Source organism: Coptis chinensis, chromosome 7 (genome assembly GCF_015680905.1).
Source record: "Coptis chinensis isolate HL-2020 chromosome 7, ASM1568090v1, whole genome shotgun sequence".
NCBI classification, from domain to species: domain Eukaryota; kingdom Viridiplantae; phylum Streptophyta; class Magnoliopsida; order Ranunculales; family Ranunculaceae; genus Coptis; species Coptis chinensis.
Window position 1 is genome coordinate 68,703,999 of NC_141462.1, and position 9,453 is coordinate 68,713,451.

A 9,453-nucleotide genomic window follows, 5' to 3' on the forward strand; every position below is an offset into this window, starting at 1 on the left:
GTTATTTATAGTATGATTGATACATTGCTAGCTACTATACTAATCAATATTTAATAGACTAAGTAAGATTTGCAAAAGAAATATAACACAAACAACAACATAAATAAATACGTGTTACGTGCATTTTCACAAACTTACACCTAGACTCATTTTAAATCATGGATTTCGAAAAGTGTTCTACAGGGGTGAAAACAATGGCAGAGTGGTATTGCAGAAGAACAAAAGGACATAAGTTGAATAAATATAATTAACAATTCCCCATTTTCAATCAATTGTGACTGCCAAAGTAACGTGGAAGAAAATCTACTGGTTAGCGAGTACTGTAAAAAATAGTACATAACCCATTCATCATACCTGAGTCTCTTTCACTATTATGTGAACATCCATTAAATTGTTCATCTTGCAAAGACACATTAACTTCCTCATTTGCAACGGCGAAACCATGTGTCTGGCTTGTGGTTGTTGTAGTTGTGCTATCCTCATGAACAACAATACATGAATGTAAACAAACCGTAGGCGTAGAACAATTAAAAATCAATCTTGACCTTTTATTTAAGAATTAATTACATAGACACTCAATCCTCCTCTTGTTGTATCTCTGCTGAAGGATACTTTGGTGAAGGAATCTCGATTTTCTTGCCTCCTCCCTTGTAACAAAATTCATTTGTGACTGAAAAAATTTAATATGAATAAATAAGGATATCTCACAAATAATCGTATACCATGACTGACTTCCCTTTTTAAAAATGTTGGAGAATTAGTTGTAAATAAATGTAAAGTGATGACAAAAGAGAAGAACAAACTGATAATAATATTGGAGTTGAAAGAGATTGATAAATTGGTAACACATAAACAAATGCCTTTAATAAAGAATGAAAAAAATAGTAGAGTAATATTTTAAAAATGATTAGACATAATTAGAATGATTGAACATCATTGCAATATCTCTTAGCCGGACATAAATCCTAAAGAATACTTGATATGCATGAAAGTTGAGGAAATTACCATCTTTGGAGCAGGCACGGATGGCATTGTAATTTCCTGGTGCTCAAATCTTGAGTTTTATGCAAATTAAAGTTACAGCAACATTACATTCCTTCGAATTTCTCTGAGCATCCCTGTCCTATAATCACTTCTAATTCTCTATCAATAAAAACAGCGGGATAGAATGATTGAACATACCTTTTTTTTATAGAGTAATAATCTTGTGCATTAATGTTTGCGTATCGATGTAAATGAAAAATCAGGAGAAAAAGGCAAACAGATTAGAAAACAGTGTGGGAGAAAAGAAGGAGGGCATTTGCAGTGAGGGATTGAGTAGTTACTCCTTGAGTGTTGCGACGCTTGGGGAAGAAAATATGAGAGAGAGAGGGGCGAAAAGGAATGCTATTTTATTTTTGGCTTAATTTTTTTTTTCCACACTTTTCTTTTAAGAGAAAAGCTAGTGTGGGTCACGAGAAAGAAAAAGCTAGTGAATTTGGACCACTCATACACACAAGCTGAAAGTCTATTACATGAGAAGGTACTGGATCTATGCCCTTTTAGACCTGCGCATAAGTACACCCTGCACATACTAGATGCCCTCTTCTTTTAATATTAAAAATGACCCGTGGAGCACTGAGAAAACAGATTTGGACGGAGCTTTAGTAGAGTTAATAGATTCCATTATGAGCAGATCGTGCCTCGTTAGTATGTTCCTAGGCACATGTGAAGGTTTCAAACATTGCGGTGATAGTTTCCTTTTTACTAAATTTCCTTACCCCGAGCCCCGAGGCCTATATAGTAACACACATTCTGTTTATGATGAGTAGAAATGAGATGAAGAGGATACCATTGTGCCCTTTTAGTATAATCACTGGGGAATTGGAAGATGATTTGTTCTATTCTAGCGTTTATGATGTTGGTGATTTCTTTATTTCTTTTCCAGCTTTAGTGGTGATCGTCGTGACATCTCATAAGAATGATGTGAGCATATTTCAGTATTATCACTTTCTTGGGTATTTTTTCCTACAGGTCCAGAAAGAGATTGAGAATTTTGTCAACCTCATCGTTATAGGTTGGAAATCTGATTACGCTGCATAATGAACTTTGAACCATTTTAAAGGTGCCGAGTATAAACTCTTTTCTCAAATTTTTTATTTTTTTATTTTTTTTTTATATCGTTTGTATCCAATTTTGTGATTATTTCCAACCTAAGGCGTGAATATTTCCCTAAGGTGTGACAGAAAAATTCAGTGCCAATCCGATGTTTTGCGGCCTTTTCTTTCTCATCCATTGATTAACATATATACAAAGCATTAAGTTTAGTATCCTGACACTCAAAATCTTGGAACAATGCTCTATCCTTTCCTTAACTGATTCTTTTTTTTTTCTCAACAAAGAAGAGTACAAAATCAGAATACGGGTCGGGGAAGAAATTGCTTGAATATCTAAAAGCTTCCAATTTCCATCCAGGAACTACGCCATAAGTAGCGATGTTAATATATGTACTGATGCAGCAAGCCAGCAATGCTACTATATAAATTGCTAAAAAGGAAAAACAGTAAGTTTGATATGTATCCCCAGATAGCAGCTCTCCTGCGGCTTAAAGCAGATTTGGTTCCTTGATTTACTTACTTAATTTTCCCCCTCTTTCTTTTTCAAATTTCAAACTGTGAATCCTAGTTGTTTGAGTATCCTAGCATTATCTGGCTGGGGGGTTCCGTTTTTCCTCTCGTTTGGAAAAAAAAAAAAAAAAAAGGGATCTCTCTGGTCAGGGTAGAATAGCTTGTCTACTGCTTCTATCTATTCTTCTCCTTCTGAAAATATAATTCCATTTCTACCTCTGGTCTCTATCACCTTGGCTTTCTACTTCTGTTACCCAACCATCCCTGGGCTGCTGCTGCTATCTGGATCACTTGGCGACAGATGGCAGGGGTACAAGGGGAGGTGTGAGGGATGAGGAACAACAGGAAAATCAAAAGAAAGCAAATATAGAAAAACTCCAAGCTGATATGAAGAACTTGTTCTGCTCAAGAGAAAAAAAGCTAGTTAACATTGGTTGCAAGAACTTGGTAGTAGACCCAAAAGAACACACAACTTTAGTTGGGAAGTTGTATGGGGGAAAACATATTGCTTTGACAAAATTTGCGGAAGAGGTACATAGGTGCTGGCAAACAAAGGGAGAAACAAACATAGAAATGATTACAAAAGGTTTTTACAAGATGGTGTTTGACAATGTGGATGAGTATAATCATGTCAAACAGAACTGACCTTGGGTAATCCAAGGCTTCATTTTGTCCATCAAAAAAGGTAAATATTCAGAAGTCTTGGAAGCAGATCGGAAGTTTGACAGAGTGGATTTCTGGGTCCAAATTCATGGGCTCCCAAGATATTGAATAAATGAAGAGAATACTAAGATCATTGGGATGAATCTTGGAAAAGTAAAAGGGGTTGACATCTGTTGCTCATCTGAATTCAAAAAACCTGTTGCGAGGGTGAGAGTTCGCATGGACATTAAAGAAAGGTTACTTAAAGGTATGGAGCTCTGCACGGAGATGGGGGAAGTTATTCCAGTGACTTTCAAGTACGAAAAACTAGACATTTTTTGTTACTTCTGCGGGTGTATTGGGCATGATCTGCATTTCTGTAGCATAAGAGAAAAGCACAGTGCAGAGCTAAGGAAACTGGGAGGTTCCCCTAAGGATATAAAAAATAACTTCTCTTTCTTGATGAGGGCAAATGTGTTTTACAATGGAGCGGCCTCCTCCTCCCCGACAACAGTCACTATCTCGGGAACCCCCCAAAAACCAAGGTTGGATCAGATCCCAGCCAGAAATAGAGGATCTCCGGGCAGAAGACACTGGCAAGGGGCGGGGATTTTCTCAACTCCACCAAGGGTTGCCAGCGAGGCTGTTGGGAAGGAGAACAGGATAAGGGAGGCAGAGGAAGACAAGTCTGGTCTGACAGAAGTCAGAACGGATGGATTAGTTTTGAAAAATCCTGAATCAGTAGCCGTTGGGGAAGCAGACATGGAGGGCCAGAAGGAGGGTGGGGGAAACCAACAAATGGTAGTTTGGGCCAAAGCCCTGGAGTTTCGAAATGAAGAAGTCCATGAGGACTGTCTGGGTTTGGGCCTTGGGCTAACATCTAAGGACCAAGATTTAGTTATCTGGGGCTTGGGTCTTTCAGAGATGGATCTGGATACACAAAAGGTGGATATGGTAGATGGGGCACATAAAGCCCAAGTGGACAAGTCGAATTCTCTGGAAGGTACAGATGGAGGCCTAGGGGCTCTAGCTCTGAGGAGTGGATCTTTGGGAATAGAAAACAGATCTGGAGATGAGCACGCCTCGCCAAAAGATCTCTCATCTGGTTCCGAGACACTCATGCCATATCTTGAGAATATCAAACGAGATGGGATGCTTCAAATCAACCCATCAGCTGGAACAGCACAACCCTCTTTCAGGTTCTCTGGAACACCTTCACGTGGAAGGGGATGTAAGACGTTGGTGTCTCGAGGCAAAGGTAAATGGTTGGTTAAACGAAGTGTGGAATCAATACAAAGGGTTGATGTGGGGGAAAAAAGAAAGCTCAGTATAAGTTCTGGAAGAAAGCTTGGAAATATGGATGATGGTGAATGGGAAAGATATTGTATTAGGAAGGTAGTAAGACAATAAAAAAAAAAGCGAAAAGAGAGGCTGATGATCTGAAAGCCAGAGGTTTGGGACACTTGCTCATTCCTGACGAAGCACCAGTGATTAGCATTTCAAGTGATTCAAAGGTATCAACTGAACCATCTATCTCGAATAGATCCCTGGACTCTACCATCCCATCTGACTCAAGTCACTCCATCCCAAAAGATCAAATTCCCTCAGATGCGTTTACAGAATGGGGGGAAGAATATAACTCTCAAGAGGCTGGTACTAATTTGGGTTCTCAGAATGGTGGGGTGCAAGAGGAAGTGTCTATTGGGAACATGCCTGTGGATCTTGCTCCAGGAAGCTTGGAAGGAGGTGGGTACGACTCTGAGGATAGCATTACTCAGATAAGGTTCCCACAACCAAAGCCAATAGCTGTGGATGATTCCTTGGTGATGAAAAAGGGATCCTGTATAGCTAAGAAACAACATAAGGGGGAATGTTCAGGTAAGTTCAGTAAAGATAATGAGGAAAGTGTTGTGGGTAAGAGTAACTTTAGTGGTAGTGAAAAGCCTAGAAGCAGTGGGGGTCTGGTGTCTCCTCCAGGGTTCGCGATAGCTGTCCCACAACAGCTGCCTCGACAACTATGATACAAGCCTGGAATTGCCGGGAATAAGTTCCTCCACGGCAGTTCAGAATCTAAAGGACTTAATAGGTAGGTTTGATCCTGATATTATATGTCTGTCTGAAACAAAGGTTGGTATTGAAAGGATGCAAGGGATAAGTAGGATGGTTAAGTACAAGGGCATTCGTGTTCCAAAATTGGGTCGGGTCGGGCGGGGCCTTGCTGTTCTCTGGAAAGAAGGGGTGGACCTGGATATCTTGGGGGCAACTAGGAACCAGGTGACAAGTAAATTAAATAATTATTATTGCACTGAACCTTGGTTTTTTTCCTTTGTTTATGGGGAACCCTTAGCATGTAATAGATATAAAGTTTGGTTAGAGCTCAGGGATGTAGCTGCCCTGATTCCTGGACCTTGGTATCTGTTTGGGGATTTCAATGCCATTACTTCTCTCAATGAAAAAATTGGGGGAAGAAGTATTTTTTATAAGAGTATGATGGAGTTCAATGGGCTGATAAATGATCTTGGGTTGATCGACCTAGGGTTTAAGGGCCCAAAGTATACTTGGAGCAATAACAGAGCCCCTCAAAGTCACATCATAGAAAGACTTGATAGAGCTATGGCTATTGATGCATGGGTTATCCTTTTTCCTAACATGCATGTGTACAATGTGGTTAATGCTAGCTCTGATCACCTGTCTATCATGATAAATCTTAATGATAAGGATGACATTAGAGTAGAACATGAAAAACCTTTTAGATTCTATAATATGTGGTTCACTGATAGTACTTGCATGCCTGTTATAGATACTGCTTGGAAATCTATTTCTCATGACTTGCCTGATATTAATGTTATCCTTAAACATAAGATAACAAAACAACATCTCTCTATTTGGAACAAGAAAGTGTTTGGCAACATCTTTACCAATATTAAAAAAGTTAATAAAGAGCTGAAAGATGTGTTGAAAAAACCTTTCTCACTATCCAACTATGAAACAGCAAAAGGTTTAAAAACTGAGCTGTTTGAGTGGTTGGTTAAGGAGGAAAGTTTTTGGAAACAGAAATCCACTATTCACTGGTTGAAGGAGGGTGGAAAGAATACTAAGTTTTTCCACCTTTCAACCATCTTCAGAAGAAGAAAAAATAGCATAGAGAAGCTACAGAGGTAAGGGGGAGGATGGAGTGTAGGGAGAACTGAAGTAGGGGAGAATATAAACTCCTACTTTAGAGATATCTTTAACTCTGATCATCCCCAAAGAAATGATAGCATCCTAAATCTGTTCAAACCCTTTATCACAGTTAAGGAGAATGAGAGCCTTACTGCCATTCCCACTTATGAGGATATTTGGAGAACTGTTAAAAAGATGGGCAGCCTGAAGGCTCCTGGACCTGATGGGTTCCAAGGGTGTTTCTATCAAAACACATGGGATATTGTGGGCAGCAGTATTGTTGCTTTTGTGAAGGATTTTTTACTAAGGGGGAGCTTAACCCCACGTTTAATGAAACTTATATTGCCCTTATTCCTAAGATAAACAATCCGGAGACTGTGGCTAATTTTAGACCTATTAGTCTTTGCAATTTCTGTTACAAAGTCATTTCTAAGATTTTAGCCAATAGATTAAAGAGGCACCTAAATAAAATTGTTTCTCCCTTTCAAGGGGCTTTCATAAAAGGGAGAAATATAGGGGATAATACTGGTTTGGCATGTGAGCTTTTTCATCACATGAAAAACATGAAAGACAAGAAGCATGGGTGGGTAGCTTTAAAATTGGATATGGCAAAAGCCTATGATAGAGTGGAATGGTCTCTAGTGGATAACATCTTTGAGAATTTGGGGTTTAGCCAAAGGTGGAGAAGTTTGATTAAGCAATGTATATCTACTATTTCCTTTCAAGTCCTTTTGAATGGGAGTCCTCTTAATAAGATCATCCCTAAAAGAGGCCTCAGATAGGGGGATCCTCTATCCCCTATCTTTTTATCATTATGTCTGAGGCTCTATCAAGGATGATTGCCAAAGCTGAGGAGGAGGGGAATATCCATGGGATTAAGATCAGGAGAGCTTCTCCTCCCATATCCCATCTACTCTATGCTGATGACTTAATCCTGTTCACTAGAGGTAATCTTGAGGATGGGGGTCAACTTAAGGACATCCTGCAAGACTACTGTGCTGCTTCTGGGCAACTGATTAATTTTGATAAGTCAAGCATTTTCTTTAGTAGGAACATTAAGTTTAGAAACAAAATAAAGTTAAAAAAGTTCTGGAAAATGAGACTTTTTGATCCAAAGGATAAGTATTTAGGGATCCCTATTATGCTGTCTCAAAGGAAGGCAGAGGATTTTGACTTCTTAGTGGACAAAATCCACAATAAGATTAAAGGCTGGAAGGCTAAGGTACTCTCACAGGTTGGAACCTAATCCAGTCTGTGGTACAAGCCACTCCTCTCTATGCTATGTCTACGTATATGCTTCCCAAGTCTACCTGTGACAAAATAGATAAAGCATGTAGAGAGTTCTTTTGGCATGGTTCTGAAAATTCAAAAAGTGTCCATACCATTGGGTGGGACAACTTATGTAAACCCAAGTCTGCAGGAGGTTTGGGGTTTAGAAAGATGAGAGACATAAATGTAGCTATGCTAACCAATCTTCCTTGGAAAGCAGCTACTGATATTGAATCTATATGGACAAAGACCCTTGCAAGTATATATGGAAAGAATTGGATTGGGGAAGTATGGAAACCACCTGGGTATGCTTCCTTCTTTTGGAAAGGCATACACAAAACTTTCAATCTTATTAATGGAGGTTTGATATGGGGGATCCATAGTGGTACTTCCACATCTGTTATGGATGACCCTTGGTGCTCTGTAATGGGAAACCCAAGACACTGAGAGAACTAGGGGTGGAGGATCCCAGACTTGAAGATCTCCATGTGGCTGACCTGTTCCATGAGGATAAGTCTGGATGGGATGAAGCCAAGCTCACACCTTTCTTTCCTCCTTTCTTAGTTGCAAGAATTAAGGAAGTTATAATCAGACCTTTGGGTCTAGGGAAGGATAAGATGGTTTGGAGTGGGGAGAAGTCAGGGAAATTCATAGTGAAATCTGCTTACAAACACATATCGATGGATAATGATATAGGGCAGAGTTCTAGCCTTAATAATCATACTGTGAAGCACATTTGGAAAGCTAGAATCCCAGCTAATCTCCAGCTGTTCCTATGGAAAGTGTACATGTATGCTTTGCCAATGGGGGAAAGGCTGGATTCTAGAAAAATGGTGGGGGACTTCTCCTGTCCTTTGTGCTACAAGAGTATGGAAACAGATAGTCATCTGTTTTTTTATTGTGAATGGTCCAGACTTCTGTGGTTCTCATCAAGCTTAGGTCTGAGAATGGAAAACAAAGGTAGTAATAATGCCAAAGAATGGATTACAAAATTTCTTAGTTGGTGCAATAGCAAGAGCCAACAGATATCTCAGGCAGGAGTTCAGGCTTGCTATCTGCTATACAACATCTGGAAAACAAGAAATGAAGCTAAGTTTGAACATAGGGTTCCAAACAGGGAAAGAACACTTAGAAGAAGTGAGCTGGAGGCCTGCAAATGTAATAATGGCTTTGCAGAAAGCAAAAAACAGAATGAGATCTCTAACCCCCATGAGTTTACTTTTGATCAAATTAAATATGATTTAGACTCTATGTTCCCTGAGATTCCTAATGATTATGTTAACTTAAGGTTTGATGCTGCTTTTTAGGTTATCTCAGGAGAGGCAGCAGCTGGAACAATAGCTTGGGACTCGGAAGGCAGAGTGATAGGGGTAGGCACTAGGAAATTCCAAGCCAGGTCAGCAGAGGAAGCAGAGATGGTTGCAGCTGAGGTGGCTATAGGACTGGCTCTTGCTTTTGGGTGGACTGAAGTGTATATAGAAGGGGATTGTTCAGAGGTTATAAAGGCTTTAAATAGCTAGTCTTGTTCATGGTTGTATGAGAGCTTGAGAGACTATGTGGTTAAGTTAAGCTCTGCTTTTGAGTTTTGTAAGTTTAAGTGGATAAACAGGAGGTCTAATGGTGAGGCTCATCAGTTAGCAAAATGGGCCTCCCAACTGCAACAAAGGGATCAGCTACCACACTGTATCCTGACAAACAAGATTACCCCTGTACTGATTTAGCTTATGAATATATAAGGTATTATCGAAAAAAAAAAAAAATATATATGTATCCC

General features: G+C 39.5%; 2 long non-coding RNA genes across 2 annotated transcripts; one reads left to right on the forward strand and one right to left on the reverse strand.

Moving 5' to 3' along the window:
* Positions 1–208: 208 nt before the first annotated feature.
* Positions 209–1,406, reverse strand: LOC147488560 (uncharacterized). Its single transcript, XR_015202410.1, has 2 exons — positions 1,006–1,406; positions 209–670 (listed from the first exon to the last, which is right to left on the reverse strand). It is a non-coding gene; the product is annotated as an uncharacterized LOC147488560 (long non-coding RNA).
* Positions 1,407–1,572: 166 nt separating this feature from the next.
* On the forward strand, positions 1,573–9,241 carry LOC147488561 (uncharacterized). The gene is made up of 2 exons (XR_015202077.1): positions 1,573–2,104; positions 8,987–9,241. It is a non-coding gene; the product is annotated as an uncharacterized LOC147488561 (long non-coding RNA).
* The last annotated feature ends 212 nt before the right edge of the window (positions 9,242–9,453 follow it).